Source organism: Panthera pardus, unplaced genomic scaffold (assembly GCF_024362965.1).
Source record: "Panthera pardus isolate Hobbes unplaced genomic scaffold, ASM2436296v1 HiC_scaffold_13, whole genome shotgun sequence".
NCBI lineage: Eukaryota > Metazoa > Chordata > Mammalia > Carnivora > Felidae > Panthera > Panthera pardus.
Genome location: NW_026526688.1, coordinates 190,601,176 through 190,626,572, shown reverse-complemented (window position 1 = coordinate 190,626,572; position 25,397 = coordinate 190,601,176).

Sequence of the window (25,397 nt, the reverse complement as noted above, 5' to 3'; positions counted from 1 at the left end):
TGGTCAGCTCTAGCATGATGTCGCATACTGTTTTAGTGATTCTTTGCCAGCATCATGGCTTTATGTACGTCAAATCTCCTCAACTAGAGGATAAAGAATACAATTGAAAACAAGGTTTCTGTTTCCTCTATATCCCCAGAGTACTCAGCACAGGGCTGGCCGTGCATTGGGGTCTATGGTAATATGGTCGTCTCCTTTCCTGGCCCTGTAAATCAGGCCAACTCACCCACTCATATTGTGAAGCAAGTTGTGGAAAACAGCTCCACTCTCACGTGTTCACCCAGGCACACCTGACTTATCCATTCAGCACTTTCTTTAGTCACCTGAGCTCAGTTCCCTTGTTTTCAGGAATTCTAGAGATTCATTCATTTATTGATTCATTCCAACATTTATTGAGTCCCCATGTATCTGTGCCAGATAGTTAGGACATAAAGGCTAACATCCTATCCTGTCTGCCAGGAAGGTTCTTGTCATCTGTTGGTAGGTCTGGGTAAGAGTTCCTTCCCCAGTGGAAGAAGTCAGGTAGCCAGTTCTGGCTCTGTGTCAGGGTGGGAGGATATATTGTCCTAGCTACCAATCTCTAGCTCACATTGTAGTTCTAAAATACTTGAAAGTTTTGAAATATAGCTATGTTTGTGTGTGTGTGTGTGTGTGTGTGTGTGTGTGTGTGTGACATTCATTGATTTATGCATTGATCTGGCTCCCATCTAGTCTGTAAGCTCCTTGAGGGGGAAAATGTGTTATTTGCATTCTTTGAAACAAATTTGAGAAACATATACTGTGTTGATTTATTGATTTCTATAGTTAAGAGATGGATTGGCTTTTGTGACTTGGCTCATATTTCTAAATTATTTGACTTGTCTTTCATTACTGTGTACATCTCATTTCCCTCTCCATTTAGCCTCCATTCCAGGACCCATCTATTTGACCACTCTCTTTCAGCACCTTCTGCTTTTTTGGCTCCTTGACTTACAAGGCCTACAGCCAGTCTTGGACACAATCAGCCACCAGCTTTTTCTGCTCTTACACCCTCGTGCCTGAACACTTTGGAGAAAAATCCCAGAATAGTATAGATGAGGACCCTAACAAACTGCTGATCTCTATCTTTAGTTGGACCCTAACTCTTCTTGGCACACATTTCTCTTACATATCTTTTATCAGTGCTTCTTCCTGTTCCCGGGAAGCTCTTTCAACTCTACAGTTCTTTCCTGATGGCCTCTTCCTCACCACCTCTTCCCTCTCTCTCTGGTGATAAACAGCCAGAGAGAATAGAGTCCTTAGAACATATTCCTCACCTCCTTGCCTCCTTTGTCTTTAACAACTCTCATCCTCAGTCTCTCTTCTTTGAATGGAAGGGACTCCTTGCCTCTTCCCTTTCTTCCTGTTTAAGGCCAATTCCTCCACCTATGCCCTTGATCCTCTACCTTCCTGTCTTTTCAGGCCTTTGCTCCATTAATTAATCAGTTTCTTTCCTGACTCATTAACTTCTTCCTCTCTATTGGCTATTTCCCTTCATCACAAAATAAGATGAAAATATCTTCTACCCTGAAAAACCAATTCTGGTTTCTCTCTTGCCACAGGATGATTGAGACAACCTGAGAGATGCAAAATACTAGAGTGAGCTTTGAGACAGATCTCAATTTGATTAGGTTATTGGCTTTCAACCAAGGTATGAAAATGGTACCATCCAAAACGGGGAGAGCTTCCATAGAGCTCATAGGAATGCAAGAGCCAAGCCAAACTGAGAAAACAGTGTGGAGAGGACCTGACTCCAACCCTCAGACTGGAGCCTGGATTCCACAAGTTCAGTTTGGCCCAGCCAGTTTGTAGATGGACTGAGACCTGTAAGAAGAAATAAAGCTCAATAATTTTGGAGTGGTTGTCATACAGCATTATTCTAGTAATAGCTGACTAGTACAGTTGGCACTTAAAAAGTGACAAAAAAGAGATACAAGAGACAGGGATGGAAAGGAGGTAGGCTTCTCTTCCTTCCACACCTAGAATGCCATATTCTGCCACCCTTCTGGTTGCCAAGGGAAGAAGTTAATCTACCACAATAATGATTATTTTAATGCACTGAAGTTCTTTCTTTCTAGTTCACTTTCTTTGCCTTTATCTTCCTTCCTTCTTTCATTCTTATCCTCTTTCACTATTGAGCCCTTACATTCTGTTGGGTACTAGGAATACAAAACAAAATCCATCTTTTGGTTTAAATGGGGAAATGAACTGTAAACAAATAATTAATCCCCATGCAATATGCCCAGTAGTAAAGATGTATATAGAAGGAAGAAAAAATGGGATAGGTTAGCTCTGCGTGTTGCTGCTGATGGTCACTGAACACTTGTGAGAGGCCCTGTGCTAAGAGCAGAGTTGAACAAGGACATAGTCCCTGCCCTTGTCCCTTCTTTCAATTTTTTTTGATGTTTATTTATTTTTGAGAGAGAGACACACACATACAGTGTGGTTGGGGGGGGGGGTGGGCAGAGAGGGAGACACAGAATCTGAAACAGGCTGCATGCTCCAGGCTCTGAGCTGACAGCACAGAGCCCAATATGGGGCTCGAACTCACAAACCATGAGATCATGACCTGAGCTGAATTTGGACGCTTAACCAACTGAGCCACCCAGGAGCCCCAGAAGTTTAGCAGTTTACATCTGTGATTATACCATAGTCTCTACCATAGGTTCTTCACATACATTATTTCCTCTGTTGAAAATTTTCTCTTCCTCTTTACCAAGCCACCCAACTTTGGGTCTTTCCCAAGCAGGCCTTCTGTACATCCAGGAGTAGGCTGTATTCCCTTTCTAGATATATTTATAGCACTTGATATGTCTCTTACTGTAATATGTGTTATACTTGAATTAGTAGTTAAATGTCTGTTTTCTTTGTTAGCCAACTAATCCAAATCAAATCTGTCTGGTTTACTGCCTTATCTCCAGTAACTAGCTTATTTTAGGAGAGACTCACTAAATATTAAGTGAATGGGATAGAATTGAATCACTAAAGATCTGTTATGTATATGAGACAGTAGGCATGGAGGCAGGAAGAGGGTTTGCAGAAAGTATATCAGTTTACTTCCTAGGCCCTTGAACAAAATACCCAAATTGCTACCCCAACTTGATCCCTGAATTTGGAAAAAAGAAAACAAGAGAAATCCAATTTGAGTCTCCAAGGAACTCAGCGGTACTTTGCATTTTTGAGAGCTCTCTGATAACTAGAAAATTCCACTCATGAGCAGCTGGCCTTGCTCATGGCTCATGACGCAGGCAGTGTGTGGTGATAACACTTCCTGGCATTGATACGTATCTGCTGTGTGTACAGTTCGGGGACCTTGTCTTATGCACAGGAATACAAACCCCAGCAGTGCAGCATGGCTTGTGAAGACCAATAATCCTGGTGGGAGAGGTGGTGGGAGGCTGGCTGTACAGAAGGCTGTGTGCTCCACTAGTGTGCCTTGCCTGGGGCCCTGCCTATTCTGCCACTGTCCTTTGTCTGATTTTGTTAAGAGTTGGCTACTGTGCTCTGTTCTTGGTAGGTGAAATCATTCAGTTCCTTCTCTTTGTTTCCTGCAAAAAATAAAAATATGAAAATTTCAACTTCCTTGAACCAGATGTGCTGCAACAACATCTATCTAACAATTTGAAAAGATTGCACAGAATAAAAAGCAATCTTTTGTACATACAGATTCATCTCCATGTCCTCAATGAGTTTTCAGTCATCATGGCCATGGGACATGGCCACATGATGGCACATGATGCCACATGATGGCAAGTTGGTTTTAAGAAAACCCTACCATCATGTGATGGAAATCAGTAGCTTTACTCATACAACAGGGTGGGCAAATACTGCCTGCTTTTGCACAGCCCTCCAGTTAACAGTAGTTTTTATATTTTCAAATGGTTACAAAAGTCAAAGAAGGGGCACCTGCGTGGCTCAGTCAGTTAAGTCTGACTCTTGATCTCGGCTCAAGTCTTGATTTCAGGGTTGTGAGTTCAAACTCTGCATTGGGCTCCACGCTGGGCATAGAGTCTACTTGAAAAAAAAAGTCAAAGAACAATGGTATTTTTAGAAAGGGAAAATTAGATGAAATTGAAATTATAGTATCCATTAATAAGGTTTTATTGAAACACAACCATGCTTATTTGTTGAGGGCTTGTTTAGGGCCACTTTCCTGCTGCAAGAGCAGAGTTGAATAGAAGCAATAGGGACTAGGCATGGTTGGCAAAGCCTAAAATACTTACTGTCTTGCCTTTTACAGAAAAAGTTTGCTGACCTTTGTATTGGATATGGATTTTTAAATGGACTCATTCTGAATGTACCAGAGACTTGCTGAAGGGCCCATTTTGTGTTTCCAGTAGACTGAACTTGCATTCACCCTCTGGGAAAGATGTACTGCCACAGATGGCTCTGTTTGCTACCCTTTTCTACCCACCTTCATGTTACAGGGATGGGTATGATAATCACAACTCAGAGAACAGAACTGAGTGAGCAGGAACTATGTAAAAATTCAGTAGAGAAGGTAGAACTAATGTGTAGATCTGCTGCCTACATGTCTAGTGAGACCTTCTAGGATATTGGGTATTCAAGAAAACCCAGGATGTTCTCTTTTTTTTCATCTTTAAAGGGATTCACACCTGTGGGGAAAGTTAGTAAGCAAAGACACTTGTCCAGATTATCTCAGTGCCCCTCAGTAGGTCTTGTTGCCCACCACTGATCTCCTGTGTCCTGTTCTTACTCTGCAGTAGCAGACCCATGGCCAGAATTATGATTGTTTGTCTTTGTATCTTCTAGACTGAGTTCCTTGAGGGCAGGGTTTTAAAGATATCTCTGTGTCATGAGCATCTGGAAAGGGGTAGGCACCTGGTGGATGCACACAAAATGTTCAAGGAATCAACAAAGTCTGTCATGCTTCTCACACAGAGTTATAAGTCTGGAGGGTCCATGGTGGTGTGACAGGAAGTACCTGAATCCACAAAATAGCACAGCCCAACTTTCTGGGTATTGATAGTACTTGAAGATCTGTGGTAGGAATCATGAGTTTTATATTTAAACAAGAATGGCTAGATTACAGAGACTTCAAAGAACTTGACCTGCTTGTGGTGGTCATTGGGGGTCTGCCTCAGGTCTCTGAAGTGGGGAGAGGGGTGTCAGGGGTAAATTCATTGTCTCCTGCAGTTAGAAATATTGGCACGAGGGGCGCCTGGGTGGCGCAGTCGGTTAAGCGTCCGACTTCAGCCAAGTCACGATCTCGCGGTCCGTGAGTTCGAGCCCCGCGTCAGGCTCTGGGCTGATGGCTCGGAGCCTGGAGCCTGTTTCCGATTCTGTGTCTCCCTCTCTCTCTGCCCCTCCCCCGTTCATGCTCTGTCTCTCTCTGTCCCAAAAATAAATAAAAAACGTTGAAAAAAAAAAAAGAAATATTGGCACGAAATTGTCAGAGAAGGACTAAGGTACTATGTTTCTGCAAGTCCTGAACGTGGCATTATTATTTTTTCCCAAGATTTTATTTTTAAGTAATCTCTGCACCCAATGTGGGGCTCGAACCCACAACCCTGAGATCAAGAGTCACATACTCCACTGACTGAGCCAGCCAGGCACCCCCGAACATGACATTATTAACAATGGGAGGCAGGAAGGTAGAAGATAGAGGCCCTTGAAAGGACACGGCCAATTCTGCTAGTACTTCAGATGCATCATATCCTTTGTCAGAAATCTTCAGACAGCAGTGTGGACCTTTGGTCCAATAGGTCCCTTGAGAATCTGCTAAAGTCTGTAGACTCTATGAAATTACATTGTCTACCAACTTGGGTATAGTAGATGACAACTTTAACATGAAGTTTATTGTATCCTCATTGCTGCTAGGTGAGGTGATTTTAATCAATCCAAGATTATTCCCTGGTAATGTGACTCAGGTCTTGGTAATATGGGGAAGGGTGAAAAGTGAGTTACTGTTTAATGGGGAATATGGTCTAAATTGGTATCCTAGATGACATTTTCCTCGATTCCTTCTGGTCTTCAGTGGTTTTTCTAGCAGGTCATTTACAACCTGTCTCTCACAAGCAGTATCTCACTCATGTCTTTTCTTCTCTATGTCTATGCCAATGCTTTTATTCCTTTTAGGTTCTTTTTGCTCCTCCCTGGATGCACTGGGCCACCAGAATCTGGATGGAGCCAGCTACAGTCTGTCCCCACTTCCCTGTTAGTCTGGCTTGGGGGTGGGTATTGGGAACCATGCAACATACACCAAGTTTTTACATACAATTACACTGTGCCCATGGATCTCATATGAATAACCCCTGCCAAAGTCTAGTCCAAAACAGGAGGTCTGCTATTTTCAGGGCCAATGGAAACAAGAAAGAGGGGATGAGATGAACCAGGAGGTTTTTCCTGTTGTCTGAATTACTGGTGAAGGGAAAGAGCGGGGAGAGAGGTGAGTGGGCACCAGTGTGTAGAACATCACTGGCAGCAGGCGGCAGCTAGCATCCAATCATAGCCACATGCCTACTGTACTGTGTAATTCTATAGCTCTTTTGGCAGCACTTACAGGCATGCTCTCTTTGAGTGCTATTGATTTCTTGGGGAAAGGAGATCAAAAACAAGTGTTATACTTGGTGTCGTATGTTTTCTGGGGGAAGTAAATAGATTAGCCAAATTGGACAGACAAGATCAGGGCAAAGAAAGAAGAGGCTCCATGGAACTGCCTTCCCTGAAATGGGATCTCTTAAAATGATCCACAGGGGAAATAAAATGATTAAGCAAGGCAGGGATTTATTCTGTACTCAGATCGAATGTCACATTTTGTTTCCGTCTCAGCTTCATGTCCTGGGACTCAAACCACGCTGCTTTCCATTGGATGACTGTTTGATACCAGCAACTTTGCTTGCCTGATGACCATCCCCGTCCCCCAGGATGTCAGGGCTAATTGTCACTGTGTTTCTGGATATTGCTCTAGAACAGCACTGTCTGATAAAACTTTTTATGATAGTGTAAGTGTTTACACAGTTCTCTGCTGTTAAATACAGTAGCCCACTGGCCTCATGTGGCTTTTGAACACTTGACATGTGGCTGGGTTGGCTATGAAACTGAATATTTAATTTTAGTTAATTTAAATTGAAGTAGTCATTTGGTATTTGCTATCATCTTAGGCAGTTCAGTTTTAGATTCTTGCAATACTGTAATATGAACCAGCATCATCCACATCATCTGGGAATGGGAAATTGTTAGAAATACAGTATCTTGGGCTTCAGATCTTCTGAACAGGAATCTACACTTTTACAATATCTCCAGGTATTAGAGTGCATATTAAAGTTTGAGAAGCAGTGCTAGAAATGAGTAAGTCTCAGGAAAAGATATGGCATCAGTTAGAGTAAGCTGAATTATGTTGCAGTAACAAGCAAGCCCTAAGTCCTAGTGACTTAAAATAAACAAATTTTACTTCTCACCAATGCTTCTTGTCCATGGTGGGCCAGAGGGGGTTCTGTTCTACATCATTCTTACTCCAGGTTCCAGGCTAATGGGCCAGTGCCCTCTGGATCATTTGTCATTGCTGTGATATAAGGGAAAACAGACAGTGTGGTGAAGCCTGTAATTTCAACTCACATTCCATTGGCCAAAGCATGTCACATGACTGCACCTGACTCTAAGGGGACAAAGAAGCACAATATTATCAAATGCCCAGAAGCGGGAGGAACAGAATATTTGGTGAAAGTATATGGTGGACAGCACTAATGGCTGCCACACACAAGCATAATTATACCTTTTTTTTTTTTAACAGCCAGTTCTGAAGATCATCATTTCAAGCCTGGACTTGCCATAGCTTTCTAATTGGTCTCTCTGTTGTGCTTTATTTTTTTACATCACTACCACATTAATCCTCTTAAGGCATTGCTCTGAGTATGTCATTTCTTTGCTCAAAACCCTTCAATGACACCTCATTGTCCACCAAGTTAAGTAAACTCCCTTTAGCATGATGTAGTGGAAAGAATGCTACTAATATATGTGTGACCTTGGACAGCGTTACTTAAATTCTCTGAATCACAGTTTTCTCATTATTTAATTTGAAGATAAAAATACCTACTTTCGAGGGCTGCTATGAGTCTTAAGTAAAATAATGTGTATAAAGTGCATAGTGTATTAGACATTTAGTAAATGAGAGTGTAATCCCTGTCATGAACTCCTAGAGCCCACCATGCATATATATATACATCATAATATTTATCCAAAACATATTGAGATGACCTATTACATGTCTGTTTCTCCTAGTAAACTTGAATTCCTTAAGGGTGGAGACTATGTCTTTGACTGTACAATTACTGAATCTAGCATAAGGCTCTTCACGCATAAGATTCTTATGAAATGTTTTAACTGCACATCATTTATGAAGCATTTTGGGCTCTCTCTAGCAAGATTGTCCTATGTGTGTACCAGTGTTATAACCAAGCTGTACCATTTGCTGTTGCTTAAACAAACAGCATGTTTCTCACTTCTGGACCTTTGCTCATGAAGTTTCTGTTTCTCATATATACTTTTTATTCCCTGTGCCTTAGCCTTTCAAAAGTTTGCTTAAGCCACACCTAAAATGGCACCTCTACAACTATTATTTTTCTAATTCCTGAACCTGAAAGCAGCATCTTCATTCTTAGAACATTCATAGTATTCAGAGAAGACTTCACACAGGTGGCTGTGATTTGAGATTCCTCTGGGAAAGTAATGACTTGTACTGGTAAGGCAAAGTGGACAACAGGAGATAGGGAGGGCATTCCAGATTGATCAGGATGGGCCTAGACACCTGCATGTGGCTGAAGTGCAAAGATGATGGAGAAAGAAGGCAGAGACAAGGCTGGAGAGATAGGCAAGTTCAAGAGGTTACTGGCTTTATAGGCCATGGTTAAGAAGTTTGAATTTTATCCTAAGCCAATGGAGATGACTTTGAGCAGGGAAGGGACATGATCATTTTTGTGACCTAGAAAAACCAGTCTATTGAGGATGAGAGTATGATATTTAATAATTAATACTTAATAGAGATATTAGATATTTAGTAATTGATCTTCAACATTCTGTGTTAAGCCAGTTAGCATTGTCTGTTTTCTGATCACGATGGTCTTCCCAGTGCCCCTCCTTTTCTTATGTCATTTATTTATTCCGGTTACCTACCTATCCCCTGAAGATGTTTGCATTTTGGGGCCTGTCTTGCACTCCAAGCAAGTATCATCTGATAACTTCAATCATCTATCAAATAGGAATTGCATTTGGCTGTTAATAACAAGGACACTTTTCTCAGTAGTGGCTTCAATAAGATAGAAGGTTATTTCTCTCATGTAAAAGAAGCCTGCAGGTGACTTGTACAGTTTTATCAGGGACTAAGACTTGTACTTGTTTCCTGTGCCAGCCCTGACCCTGTTGCTTCCATTTTCAGAATCATCTGGTGCACAATAGCTGTTGGAGCTCCTACCGTCACATCGCCATTTCAGGCAGTAGGAAGGAAGAAGTGGGAAAGAATGCATTATTTCTCAGAGTTCTATGTAATGCATCTGCTTATTATCATTGACATTTAGTCATAGGGCTACAAAGGGGTTGAGAATGGAGACTTTTATTCTAAGAAGCTTTGTGCCTGACTAAAAAAATAATTTTTTTTTTAATTAGAAGAGACTTGTGGGGGTGCCTGGGTGGCTCAGTGGGTTAAGCGTCCGACTTTGGCTCAGGTCATGATCTCACAGTTTGTGGGTTCGAGCCCTGCATCAGGCTCTGTGCTGATGGCTCAGAGCCTGGAGCCTGCCTCAGATTCTGTGTCTCCCTCTCTCTCTGCCCCTCCCCTGCTCACGCTCTGTCTCTCTCTCCTTCAAAAATAAACATTAAAAAAATTTTTAAAAAAAAGAGACTTGTGAGGGTAGGAAAATAGCATCCTTTGCTATGATATGTGACTCCAACCTTCATTCTGATACATCTGTTTTTTGAAGACTTTGTGCTTCCTTTAGTACATACTTGCCAAAAGTTCCCTCTGTCTTAACCTCCACCTACAGTCCTTCATCTCAACAAGGGAGAGAACCAGAAGGCACTGCACAGACTGAGGGCAGAGGCCTCAGATGTGTTTGAACAGACACCCTTCAGTCGATACCCATCTAGATGAGGAATATATTTTTTTTCTTTGCCCAAATTTATTTGTTCTTAGAGTGCCCCTGTTTGAATTGTTTGTCATCAACTTTGCATGCCTGCAGCCCCTCTCTAAGGTTTTCTCTGCATTTGCAGAAGAGAAGTCAGGAGCTTTCCATCCCTATATTGTTCCCACCCCTATATTGTTCCCATCCCTATATTGTTCCCATCCCTATATTGCTGCAGGCTCAAATTCGCTAATAAGAGGAATTTGCATAGGACTTGCAAGGCAGAAGACTGGGAGAAGCCAGTGTTGTCTGGATGCAAACCCAGAGTTGCTTTCTAGGGAGGTTTTTACCCTAAACACTTGGTTGTTTCAGGCTGAGCTCAAGCTGCTGTCCAAGCTGCTCCTGGGCAGCACTTCCCTGATTTCACAGGCATCTCCTCTTACTTCTGTTCCCTCAGATCTTCCAATGGCTGTATAATCTCCTAAACTCTATAGTGAGTGCTTCGTACCAAAGTAGTAGAGTGGATTCTCTTTTTCTGAATGAGCCCTGACTGATATATCCTCTCTCACCTGAGTTATTTGATTACAAAAATTTTGGAAGCTCTTTTCATAGGATAGTATTTATATAGCTATGCAGGTATATTATTTTACATTGTAAACATCCTTTGAAATTATATATATAAATATTAAAATATATAGTACAATGAAATCTTCTATAATTATATATTACAAGTTACATTATGTTCTATAGTATATTATAAATGTATTTCTCTCACCCCTCTGAAGACTTCTCAGAGTACTAGAGAATACCTTATATCTCTTGCTTCAATTACATTATTCAAGGAGGTCTTTCACTGTGCTCTGTAAAAGTGCCTTAGGAGCCAGTGTGAGGTGGGGTGAGAGTAGGGATGGTGATGGAGTCAAAAAGTGAAGTAGACAACTCCCAAGCTTGGTGGGACTCCAGTCTGAATTGCCAGCCCTGCACTCTTTCCTCATCTGCAGAGCTCAGCTTCCATTAATTGACACATGAGTGATCCACTCAAGGTTTCCTCTGATAGGAAGCATTTCACTGCTTAAAACTAAGGTTGGATTTATTTTTGTGTATGTGTAAGAAAGTGGTCCAGTTTCATTCTTCTGCATTCGCTGTCCAGTTTTCCCAGCACCATTTCCTGAAGAGTGTCTTTTTTTCCATCGGCTACTCTTTCCTGCTTTGTTGTTCAAAATCACAATGAGATACCACCTCACACCTGTCAGAATGACTAAAATTAACAACTCAGGAAATAACAGATGTTGGTGAGGATGCAGAGAAAAGGGAACTCTTTTGCACTTGTGGTGGGAATGCAGACTGGTGCAGCCACTCTGGAAAACAGTATGCTTTTGTCAAAAAATTAAAAATGAACTATGTTATGACCCAGCAGTTGCAGTACTAGGCATTTATCTAAATGATACAAAAATGTTGATTTGAAGGGACACATGCACCCTAATGTTAATAGCAGCACTATCAACAATAGCCAAATTATGGAAAGAGCCCAGATGTCCATCAACTGGTGAATGGATAAAGAAGATTATCACACACACACACACACAGACGCAGACACAGACACACACACACACACACACACACACACACACACACACACACACTAGAATACTACTTGGCTATGAAAAAGAATGGAATCTTGCCATTTGCAACAATGTGGATGGAACTAGAGGGTATTATGCTAAGTGAAATAAGTCAGAGAAAGACCAATATATGCTTTCACTCTTATGTGGAACTTGAGAAAAACAACATATGAACATAAGGGAAGGGAAGTAAAAATAAGATAAAAAGAGAAAGGGAGGCAAACCATAAGACACTCTTAAATACAGAGAACAAACTGAAGGTTGCTGGAGGGGAGGGGGGATGGGCTAAATGGGTGATGGGCATTAAGGAGAGCACTTGGGATGATCACTGGGTGTCATGTAAGAGATGAATCATTGGGTTCTACTCTGAAGCTAAGTCTACACTGTATATTAACTGACTTGAATTTAAATTAAAAAAAAAAAAGTAAGGTTGAAAGATGCTCCTTTAAAACCCTAAATTTGAGATGTGCATTATAAGTCTCAGCTCCTCCACTTATTAGCCTTGTGACCTTGAGCATATCATGAAAACTCTGAGTTCAGCTTCCTTGGGGTAAGATAATGCCAATGGCAAAGTATTGCCAAGAAGCTGGAAAGAAATAATGCTCATAATTTTGAAGGGCTGCACTAGTCAAGTCATACTCTCAAGTGCCTGCAGGACCAGGTGTGAGTGACATAAATGAATGAAATAGGCCATTGTGAATGGGAAGGGGCATGTCCCAATGAAAAGGGGCATCCTCAACTTAACTATATTTGTTAACATTTGGGATATGTGACCAGATCTTTTGTTTTTTGAAGAAAACCTGGAAATAAAGATTTTTGGAGAGGAATCTCAGGATTTTAAAAAGGTTGATACTGATTTCACTTAAAAAATTTTTTTTAATTTATTTTTGAGAGAGAGTGCACAAGCAGGGGAGGGATAGAGAGGGTCCAGGCAGAGGATCTGAAGTAGGCTCTGTGCTGACAACAGAGAGCCTGAGGCAGGGCTCGAACTCACAAACCATGAGATCATGACCTGAGCTGAAATCAGACTGTTAACCGACTGAGCCACCCAGGTGCCCTAATACTAATTTCACTTTTAAAAGCTTATCAAAACACATTTGTTTATTTGTGGGCCTCCTTGTATGACCTTTATGTTACACAGATACCAATTATTATTATTTTTAATGGGCTTTAGAAGCCACTGTTCTTCAGCCTTTCCTGTGAGCCTTCCTGTCTCTTTACACTCTGTAACTTACCTTCCCCCTTGACTCAGGTCTGACTGATCATAGTTTTCCATCTAAGGGGTTGGTATTTGAACTAGGTAGGCCTAATTAGGTTCTTTCTAGGGATCAGTATTGGATCCTAGGGAAATTAGTCTATCCTTCCTTACTTGTCTTGCCCAACTGCTCTGCATAGGCATAGAGATGCCAATGACCATATTTCTTAGTCACTTGATAGAAATCCAGTTGTGGGAGAGAATGAGGCCGAAACACAGAGGCAAGTGGGGATAAAAGTGACCAAGAGAGTCCTGGCAGCACTGAGTCAGTGAGACCTTCATTTTTATAGCTCTTTCTTTAACATTGTGAGTTACTAAAAAATATTCCTCTTAGCCATAGAAGCCAGTAAATTCCCTTTTGGTTTGCTTATGAGAACTTGAACTGAGTTTGTTTCAATAACATCTAATGAAAATGAATACTCCTATTAGCAGTAATAGTAGTATTAATAGAGATAAAACTCATTAGCCATCAATTACTTTAGAAACAAGGCAAAAAGTAGAGTGCTGGGGTGGCTCAGTCAGTTAGAAATTTGACTTTTGATTTCAGCTCAGGTCATGATCTCATGGTTCGTGAGATCAAGCCTCATGTTGGGCTCTGTGCTTACAGCGGGGAACCTGTTGGGATTCTATCTTTGTCTCTTTGTCCCTCCACCCCACACACGGATGCATGTACCCTCTCTCTCTCAAAATAAATGAATAAACACTAAAAAAAAACACCCGAAAGAAAATATTTGGATTTTTAAGAACTGTCCTTGAACTAAAATTATTTTTGAATTTAAGTTTTTTGAGTTTAGGAATTATTATTGAGTTATTATTATTACTATTTTTGAATTTAAGAATTACAGTAAGAGACTTGGTATTTGGAATAGTGTAAGAGAGAAGCACAAAAGGAGGCTTTTTATTCTTATAGGTTGTGATGTGCAATGGCTCTTCATAGATTCTGTGCCATCCATCATCTGTTCATAGACTTTTCTTAGAGAAGTTTCCTGGTACCATTGTGTGAATAGTTCAGAAGGTTTTTATTTTCCCAGAGTGCACACCAAGAGCACAGGTCTAGAAGAAAAGATTCAGTAGGCACTGACACGATCTGTCTGGGATAACTACCGAATTGATGAGAAAATGAAAAATAATGCCTCAGAGCACTTGCTTAGATGTTATGTGTGATGTGAGTAACTAAGTAGATATGTTTGTCTTTTGCTAAATATAACTTAATGGCACTTAAAACCAGTCTATGGGGGAGAAATAGAAGATGTAGAATGTTATGTAGGATTCATATATAGATAATACAAAGGCAAAACATAATCAAGAATTGAAATGCCTCTCATTTTAGTGTAATAGGAATTTATTTAGGCCTGGGAGGTTGAAGAGCTGATACTGGTGGTAAGAGAAATTGTATATTACCTTTATGACACCCCATAAGGATATAGTGATTTCTGAATGTGTGCATTTAGTTTTACTTTAGATGCCATCAGAATGATCAGAGATTTTACAGAGAAAACATCTTCCCCAGGGATAGGTAAGCATCCCACCGGGAACACAGTTACAAATGTTCCTCAGAGTTGGCAGAAAGCTTGGCAGAAAGCTTGGCAATGTGCTCCTTAAGCATCCTTTCAAGTGCCTCAAGCTCCTTCATTCAAGCCCATAGTTTTTTTTGAAATCTTGAGCCTTTGCTGGAGAGGAAACCTTAGAAATCAAAACAGTCAAAACAGTAAATTCTGTGGGTCCTTGGGTTAAAAAAAAAACCTCTCAAGATACAGCTCCCTAATTGGGATTGTTTTTGTGAATTTAGTCACATTAATCCATGTCTCAGTTAATTATGCAATAACATTTACATGCCTGGAGGCAAATTTACAATTTTTGCTCAGATTTTTTCCTGAATATGTGTAGTTAGGCTCTGAAAACAGTGCCAAGATATTAACTGTAAATTGAGTTGGGGGGCTTAGAATTACTGATCTGGCTCTATGACATGTTAGAATATGAGGGAGTGTTACTCATCATTCTACCCTTCTATGATACTAGACCAAATTTTCTACTAAAGTTTAAAATTTTATATGCTGACTTCACCTCTGAAAAACTTTCCTTTACTGAGGCCTGTAAGATAAAAATGTAAACATTTCAGCCTAGCATCAAATATTCTAGTCTTACCACTAAAGAATATGCCTCATATTGGGCCAGAGTGCCCCTCTCAGTGCTGATATACCAAGAGTTTGATCAACGCTTGTCAGAGTGTGAAGTCTGAGCTACGGGTGCCAAGTGAGATCTTCACTTCACCGAGCTGCATACAGTGTGGCTGGATGCAGAGATAAGTTGAGGTGTTTCAGTTTCAAGTCTTTCTTGAAGAGTCTTGAGATTATGGAAGGCTATTGGTCACACAGGATTAGATATAAACTGTGCCTAAATATTCCCAAAATATTGCTGGTTATGCTATTAATTTTGTCTACTATTAATTACAATTCCACAAATTTCTATGGTAATATATTTTGTCTTTAGCTTTGAGAAGCAGAGGATTATTGAATCTGGGAGGAGAAGAATTTTTAACTCATTCAGTCTCCAATTCAAGGCATGTATCTCTTCTGCCATGTCTTTAATGCATTAACTCAGCTGGGAAATATTTGTTAAATGCCTATACCGAGTCAGTGATTGTCTCAGGTTTTGTGAAAGACTCCAAGATTAGTAAAATAGGCTCTGTCCTCAGGGGATTATAGTCTCACAGCAGTTATGCAGCATGTTTATATGTATACTAGATGATGGACAGGGATAGGTGGCTTAATAGAAGTGGAGATAGAATGCTAGAGGAGTTTCAGGGTAGGGGTGACTAATTTTGGCTGATGGAATAAAAAGTATTGGAGGAAGTAACTTTTCATCTAAGGTATGAAAAAGAGTAAAGGTTTGAACTGACAGGTATGGGAGAGAAAGAAATTCCAGTTAGAAGGATAATGTGAGAAAATGAAGGAATTTTATAAAGGGGACATGGAGAAGTTTTAGGTGTGGCTGTATCATAGGTCATGCTTAGCAGGATAACTGGTTGGAAGCATAGTTAGAAGGATACATAAAGGAGAAATTTCCGCCAAATCACTGAATCTTTTGAAAGGCAGCCAAAATGTGTCGTGTGCTACTCTGTAGGACCTGTGGAGGCACTGGCAGTTTTCAAGCAAGGAAGTGACATGATCAGACTGTGCCATTGGAAGATGACTGTCAAGGCTGAATGTGAGGTGCACTGGGGAACAAAGAGACTAGAGTCAATGAAATAAGGTGGGGACTAGTACATGGTTCAGGTAAGAGGTAATTAGAGCTCTAACTAGAGAAGTGTCTAGAATAACCATGAGAAGGGATATGGGTTTAACCTGTGGGATTTCATGACTGGCTAATTGTGGAGAACAAGAGGGAGAAAGATGTAGAAGTTACCTCAGCAGTTTTTATCCAAGTACCTGGGAATGTGGTGACACTGAGGAGGAAGAGCAGATCTGGTGGAGGTAACAATGGGAGTTGGGATGAGTATGCATAAGAAGCCAGCAGTTTATCAAGCTGGAGATGTCCAAAAAACAATGGAAAATGTGGGGTGGAACTAGGAAGAAGTGCCAGCAGTATAAGCAGAGACTTGGGAGTAAAAATGATAGAAGTACAGGTCACTCAAGGAAAGAGTGTAAAGAAGAGGGAGAGAAAGACAAAGCCAGGGGTTTATATGGGTTAATTCACACATTAAGGGAGTGAGAGTTCAGAGAGAGGATGAACTAGAGAAGGAACAGTTACAGAGGAAGATGATGAGGAAGATACAAGGTAATGGACAACAAAGGAGGTGAGAGCTTTTTAGCCCAAGGATATGATCAATATGAAATGTGTCCAGAAGATGGACAAGAGTAAGGTTTGAGGGGAAGCCACTACCTCTTAGCTGAAGCAGCTAGATGATCAGTTAAGAGAACCCTTTTTGGAGAGCATTGTTTCCATAAGTTAGCTGGTAAGGGCTTAAGAAAAGAGTTGAGACATGTGCTCAAGATGGGGCAGCGTATTTGTTCTGTGTAAATATCTTTTTTGTTCCAAACACATAATAATAGATTTTAACAAGTAAAAAGGATAATAAAAGACTTAGTGAAAGGTTCTAAATTCAAGGCAAATAAAAACACAGTGTTGGTGACAGCTGCAGTACAGACCTTCTGGGCTTTCTGTTTTGAAGCAGGGAGTGGATCTGGGAGCTTGGTTTCTGCAAATGTGCTCCTCATGAGGTGGGGAGCATAGCCACGTCAGTGATTAAGGCTGAACAGTTTCTACCACTTGTGAAAAGAGACTGTAGTGAAAAAAAAATGCCTCATGATATACAATTGTTGATTGGCTTTAAAAAGCTGTAGGTTGTGGAGTGAAGAGGAGTTTAGGAGTGGAGGTGGGAACAGAGATTCAGAAGGGACAGAAGCACAGCCCCATGACTAGGAACTGGGTTTCAGCGCCCCCTGGCTTTGTGCCTGGATCTGTGACGGTCCTACTGTGAGAGTGCAGGCCTGGATTTGGATTTGGACACCAGGCTAATGGGTAGAGATAATTACAAAACTTTTACACAAGGAGGGTGTGAGTGTGAAACACTAAAACAAGTCACACACAACAGTAGCATTAAAACACATTTTTAGAAAGTATCTACTTCATACAAACTTGTAGACAGAATTTAAAACACATGAAAAAATTAATGCTGAAAAGGATAATGCACAAAATAATAAAAAAAATCAGAACATGAATTCACTCCAGATGAAATTACTTTAGGACCCAGTCTGACAAAGACTTTTGTGTGTGTTTAAGGCAACAAAGCAAAAAAACCAGATACTTTCTATTAAAAATGGAAATATTACATACTCCTGAAACCAATATTACACTATATGTTAACTAACTTGGATTTAAAAAAAATAAAAAAATTAAAGTATTGCAGACAAGTATTAAGTCAAACAATACAACATACACACAAAACTATACCATATGATTTCCATTTCAAAAGTTTAAAAGCTGGCAAAACTCATGTTTTTTTTAATGTTTATTTTTGAGAGAGAGAGAGAGACAGAGCATGAGCAGGGAGGGGCAGAGAGAGAGAGAGACAGACAGAATCTGAAGTAGGCTCCAGGCTCTGTGCTGTCAGCACAGAACCCAATGCGGGGCTTGAACCCATGAACTATGAGATCATGACGTGAGCTGAAGTTGGATGCCCAACCTACTGAGCATCCACGGCGTACAGCCTTTATAATGGATTTGCTCAATCCAACCTAATGTCTCAGGTGGAAGGAGTGTGTAAGAGGTGGAGCAAGAATAAGGAAAGACACTTGCTAGGGACATCCCTTTATATACATACATGGGGAGTGAGGGAGAAGTCTTACCTTCTAACAAAGTCAACTCTAGACTGACTGGACACAGAGTGAGAATTTGTGCATTAAAGATAGTAGTGAAGGGGGCGCCTGGGTGGCTCAGTCGGTTGAGCAACCGACTTTGGCTCAGGTAATGATCTCACTGTTTGTGAGTTTGAGCCCGCGTCAAAGGAGCCTGCTTGGGATTCTGTGTCTCCCTCTCTCTCTGCCCCTCCCCCACTCATGCTCTGTCTCTCTCTGTCTCAGAAATAAATAAACATAAAAAAAAATTAAAAAAAAAGATAGTAGTGAAGAATTCACTCTGTGTTCAACACTGTTTTCTCATTGTAGGGAAGGTGCAAAATATCAGAGAGAAAGGGAGACTTTAAAGCCATTACAGAGGAAAGGCAGACTACTCGCAAAGAAACAGTAGTTAGATTTATTAATTGACTTTTGAATCAGCAAAAACAGAGGCTGATAGATTCTTAAGTACCATTGTAAAATGTCAACCAAGAATAATAACGTAGGTGAATTATTATTCAAGATTGAAGATAAATAAATATATTTTTAGATATATAAAAGTACAAAAGTTTACTACACAAATATTATCAATGTAAGAATCATTGAAGATACAGAGTGTAGAAAAGTGAGTACAGAGGTAAACCCTGGGTTACAAGATATGATAGAAGGCACTGAAATTTTATACATTGTGTTGGAAAATTTCATTAAGAGTTGACATAAAAGAAACAAATAACCTCAATGTCATGTTTTCCTTAAAGATAAAACTAAGGAGGGGACATTTGATAGATAAAGAGTGCAAAAATCCTTGTGTCTAAGAGGGAGATAAAATACTGTAATCTTTAGATTATTAGGATAATGTGTAGCTAATTTTGTATGCTAAAACATTAACTAAAACCATGGTAAAATCTACAGGTGGATAAGAAAAAGGCATGTACAAACCATTACCTAATGCAGAGAAGAAAAGGAAAAAAGATAAAGAAGAAAAGAAAATGTTGGTAAACTCCAAACACAACATAAGATGTAGAAATAATTCAAAATATGTCAGGTATTAACAATATGTATAAGTAGATTAAGTCTTTACAAGATAAGAGATTTTTAGGATATAAAAACAAAACCCAGCCATATGCTGCTGCTGAAGCTCACCACAAAAACAAAATTACGTGGAGAGGTTAAAAACAAAGAGATGGGAAAATAAACTAATTACTATAGCAATATTAATATCATACAAAGTAGAATTAAAGTATTAATAAAAAAGAGGACAATTATGTAAAGAATAATCCTCTGAGAAGATTTAACAGTCAAAATCCACTTGCAACTAAGGGCATATCCTTGGAAAAGATAAAGTAAAAATGGAACAAAATATAAGGAAAGATGGTGAAATCAACAATTTTAGTGGGAGATTTAACCCTTGTCTAATACTTACAGAACAAGCTTAAGGGATATTAGTAATAATAGAGAATATTTAAGCAACACAATTAAGAAGCTAACTCTAACAGATAACATAGAACTCTGAGTTGAACAAATAGGCAATATTATATGTCTTTAAAGTACATGTGAAATATTTACTTCACATTCAGACACAGAAATATCAATAAATTTCAAAGAACCAGTAAATTCCATATTCTCTAACCAAAAGGCAATTAAATTACAAATCAATAAGAAAATATTTTAAAAGCCCCAATATGTTTCAAAAGTGAAATTATACTAAAAATAATTAATGAATTAAAGAGTAAAATACAATGAAAATTACAAAATATTGGAAGAATGCATCAATAATACCTCAAGTGCATTTCTTAACACATAAATGGTTAAACATAAATTAAGTATTTGGTTCAAGAAGCAAAAACACACACACAAAACAAAACAAAACAAAACACAAAAAACAAACACTGAGGAAGGATTGTAGGAAAAAGAGAATAATAAAAAGCCAAAAAAGGTTTTTTAACAGAAAATAAAGGAACTATACAAAGAACCAAGAAAATCTAAATATTATTTTTGATTAGAAACTGATAAGAACAAAAAGGTACAAAAGAGTAAAAAAAAATATGTAACTTGTATCTAGTAGGGATGTAACAACATCCGAAAGAATACTGTAAACATATTTATGCTACAAAAAATTGGTTTCAACACAGAGATAAACAGTTTTCTAGAAAACTACATTTAAGATACCAATTTGAGTCAGGAAGATGTAGAGAACATAAATAAAAGAATAATCATCAAAGAAGTTGTGATAATAATGAAAATTCTCCTTCTTTCTACCTATTAACCTCAGCCCACCTAAACATTAAAGTCATCTGTCTTCTCTGCATAGATAATTTTAACAAGTAAGTTTTACCAGTCCTTTGAGGAACATATCTTCATCTTATAAAACTGTTTCAAAGAATTAAAATAGAAGGAAAGCTACTCAGTTTATTTTGTGACAATATTATAATCTTGATATTTAAACTAAATCAAAAAAGGATAATAAAATTATAGATCAGTTTCACTTAGGGATAGAGATTCAGAAACTCTAAATAAAATATAAAGAAATTGAAGTCAGCTTATGTGTGGTCTACATACATCCTCTCAGGTATATAAATGTCACATAGGAGTTATTTCAACAATGTAAGGATGGCTCTATATGAGAAGACCTAATCATGTAATTCATCATATTAACAGATTAAAAAGGCCTATTATATGACCATACGGTCAACTCAACAGATAGAGGAAAAAAACTGATAAAATTCAATAGTCAGCCACAGTTTATATGAAATATTGTATGTTATTTAAATATATAAATATTATTTATTTTAAAAACTATCAGCAAAATGGAAATGAAGGGAAACTTTCTTAAATTGGTTATTTTTTATTAAAACTTCATAGTGAACATAATGCTTAATGTATTACTTTATAAGCATTCTTACTAATGCCAGGAAGAACTAAAGATGACAAATTGAGTCATTTATATTATCATTATATTAGAAACTGTATCTAGTGCAATAAATCAAAGATAGAGCTAGATTAGAGTTTGAAAAGAGTAGGACAAATATTTTTAACCATGTGATTGTTTCAATAGAAAAATTTAATAGACTCTATAAACTACCAGAAATAATAGAGTTCAGTAAACTTAATAGATGTGAGATCAGTGTGAAAACATTAATAGCCATGTTAAACACCAGAACTAACAGAGTGGAATATCTAATAACATAGCACATCATAAGGTACCAAGGGATATATTTAACACAATTATGGAGAAAATTACTATATATATATATATATACACATATGTGTGTATATATATATGTATATATATATGAAAATTACTATATATATAGTAATATATATTGTAATTTATGTATTTATGTATTTATATATTTATATATTTATGTATTTATATATATATAATGTTTATTTATTTTTTGGGAGAGAGAGACAGAGCACAAGTAGTGGATGGGGAGAGAGAGAGTGAGACACAGAATCTGAAGCAGTCTCGATGCTTCACTTACAAATCTCGAGATCATGACCTGAGCTGAAGTCAGATGCTTAACCGACTTAAGCCCCACCCAGGTGCCCCACAAAATATTTTTGAAGGTCACAAAATGGATGTGAAGAAGTTGAGAGATATACTATGTTCATGGATAAAAAGATATAATGACTATATTAATCTTCCAAGGTAAAGATTCTATGAAATTTTAATTGAAATCCTGATTTTTCATGGAATTTGACAAACTCATCTTAAAAATAATATGGAAGGAGAAAGGGACAGAGTAGTTACAATTTTAGAAAAAAGATGGTACGGCTGCCTGGGTGGGGCTTAGTCCATTAAGCATCAGACTCTTGATATGGGCTCAGGTTGTGACTTTATGGTCATGGAATCAGCCCTGCATTGGGCCCTGTGCTGAGTGTGGAGTCTGTTTGGGATTCTCTCTCCCTCTCAGCGCCTCCACCACTTGTGTGCGTATGTGTGCATACATGCACACTCTCTCAAAATAAACATTTTTTTTTAAAAAGAAAAAGATGGTAAATTGCCTTACAGATAGTAAGAAATTCTTAATTTTAAAAACCATACTAATTAAGACATGTGGCATTTGTTAAGGGATAGATAAATGGACCAATACCACAGAAAAGGTCCGTGCATATATGGAAACTTGGTATATAACACAAGTGGCATTAAAAATTAGTGCAAAAAATTATTTGGCAAAAAAATATTTGGAAAAAATAATTAAAATCACATCCCTGCCACACACCGTACACAATTTGGCTAGAGACAGGATGTGATAAGCAAATGTTCAAATATTTAGAAGAAAAAACATGTGAAAATCTGTTTGACCCTGGGTTAGGAAAAGATTTTATAAAAAAGAAACAAAAAACGCGACTATAAAGGAAAAGTAAATAAATTTGAGTGTATTAAAATGAAAATGTTTCAATTTGCAGAAGAGGAAATGTAAATGGCTAACAGGCTTAAGAAAATGAGGTTAACCTCGCTAATAATTAGAGAAATATAAAATAGAACAGTGAGACACCTTTTCACAGTTATAAAATTGAAAAAATAAAATTAAAGTTAGCTAACTTCAAAGTTTAAGGGTGATAATGGAGATATTAGCAATTCACATACCGCTCCCAGTTCAACTCACCAGTCACTCAACTCACCAGTCACTCAACTGGTGAGAGTTCAACCAATTTAGAGAGGAATTTGGCAATATTTGGTCAATTCGAAATGTGCTTTAATTTTGGAATGGGGGTAGTGAATGCTTGATGGTTCAGGGTTAGTTTCAGATGGTTGGTGTTAGATTTCACTTTTAGAACCAGAGTGGGGAAGGAGCTCAATAAGTGGGGGAAAAGATTTGGGTTGAACATTAATAGTGCAATCCATGTCTGCCCCAAAGTCCAGCAAATCCACTTTCTCCTTGCTCATCATGCACCAGGAGACACATACAGGAACATTCATAGTAGTGTGCTGATAATAGGAAAACACCAGAAGTAACTAGAATGAATAGGATAATAATTAAATAGTGATTTGTAAGTACTAGAGATAATTTATAGCATTCAGATGAATGAGAGCATATGCTTCTTTGTGGATAGAGCTCAGAAACACAAAGTAGAGTAGTTTAAAAAAGCAACCTGCAAAATGAAAAATACAAAATGACAGACATCATTTATATGAAGTTTAAAAACCTACAAAATTCTATTTTTAATGGATGCATGCACATATAATAATAGTATAAGACATGCAAAGGAAAGATAAATGAATGCAAAGTCAGGATAGTGAATACTATCCTGAGGCAGGAGGTAATGTGTTTGGATAAATGTATAAAGGGACCATTAACGTCATCTGTAATGTTTTGTTCTCTAAAAAAATACGAAGCAAGTATGACATAATTCGATTAAGCTCAGGTGATGAGTAGTACATGGTGATTAATTTTTTTAAGTTTATTTATTTTGAGAGAGAGAGAGAGAGAGTGAGAGAACAAGCAGGGGAGGGGCAGAGAGAGGAAGAGACAGAATCCCAAGCAGGCTCTGTGTGCTGTACGTGGGGCTCAATCCCACCAACCATGAAATCATGACCTGAGCGAAAATCAAGAGTCGGATGCCACCCAGGCGCCCCAGTACATGGTGATTATTAAGCGATATAGGTGATGAGGAGATACATTGCTTTTCAGAAGGTTGAAGCAATGGTAGGTCAAGAAAGTGACTGAATAAAGTTTATTATTATTATTACTTAGAATAGGGAAACAATCTCTTGAACAATGAGACATTAAAGATGTACTAGAGAGGGGATAATTGATGAGTTTGTTTTAAATACTTCCCACATCCTTTATGTCTTTACTTTGATACTTCCTAGTCATCTTAAGATTGGGTCAGCTGCCAACTTCTCCAGAAAGACCCCTAGTCATCTTAAGATTTGGGTCAGCTGCCAACTTCTCCAGAAAGACCCCAGAATGAGGTGTTCCCTCTTATGGGCTCCTATGAGAACCTGTACGTACTACTTCCCTGCTGCCTTATTTTATAATTGTATGCTACATTCACGAATTTCACTTGAGGACATTGGCTATGTTTTATTTACTTTTGCATTTTCCGTACCAAGCATGGTGCTGGTATATATAGGCATTGGATAAACATTCAATTTAATAACTTAGTCTTGTTTTAGTATCTGCCATCTGTGACGTTGTAACTCAGTCAATATTGGTTGAATTTTAGGTAAGTAGATATAGAAGAAATAAGACATCTAAATGGAAATCTTTATCAGGCTTTTGGAGATGTTCAGTTTGGGACATGTAAGAGGGTGAAGGAAAGGAAGACTTGGAGGGCAAAAAGGCAAGAACCAGAATTTCAATGTGAAGAGAAATACATAATAATAAGTAGTAATATTTAAATGATTTGTTCATGGTCCTACAACTAGGAAATGAGGTGACCTAAATGTAAATTCACAGCTTTTCACACCCACATCTGTGCTACCAACTGCAATACTGTTTTTTTGAGTAAATGACCATGAATTTTTTTTAAGCTCCATTCTTTAATAAAGGTTCGTTATTCGGTTTGGAATATAAGGTTAAAGAGTCAATGCTAGATCCTGTGTGAACTATATTGTGTGGTTTTGTGAGAAACAAAGTGTGAGTAGTTACTCTATTATCTTTTGGCTCCACACCCACCTGTCTGTGCTCTGTTGGGACTCTGCAATTTACGGTTCTCCTTTGCCAGCTGGATCCTTGTAAGGTCTGAACATTGGGAGACTGAGAGGGACACAGGAAGGATGGAGGGGAAAGGGACATATTTCATGCTGTTTGCCTGTTCTTAACTGTCAGCGTTGCCCCCAAAAGGCACTTTGGCTCCAGTGGTTTTTTCAGCAATCCCAGAAGCAGCCTCAGTCATACCTCTCAGAGGTCCTGGTGCCAGTGGACACGACTCCTTCCTCAGAGACTAAGCTCCAACTCCTCTGTGTCCCTCCTCTGTGTTCCTGGCAGGCAGTGCCCCCTTAGAGGTCTAAGTCTCAGGCTGGCAAGCTCCTCATCCGAAGTAGCTGTTCCGAACATCAAAACTTCTTTCCTTTTATCCCCAGCCCTGTGGTTATTACCATGTGCTCTCCCTCAGTGTTTCCTTTTTGCGTCTTTAA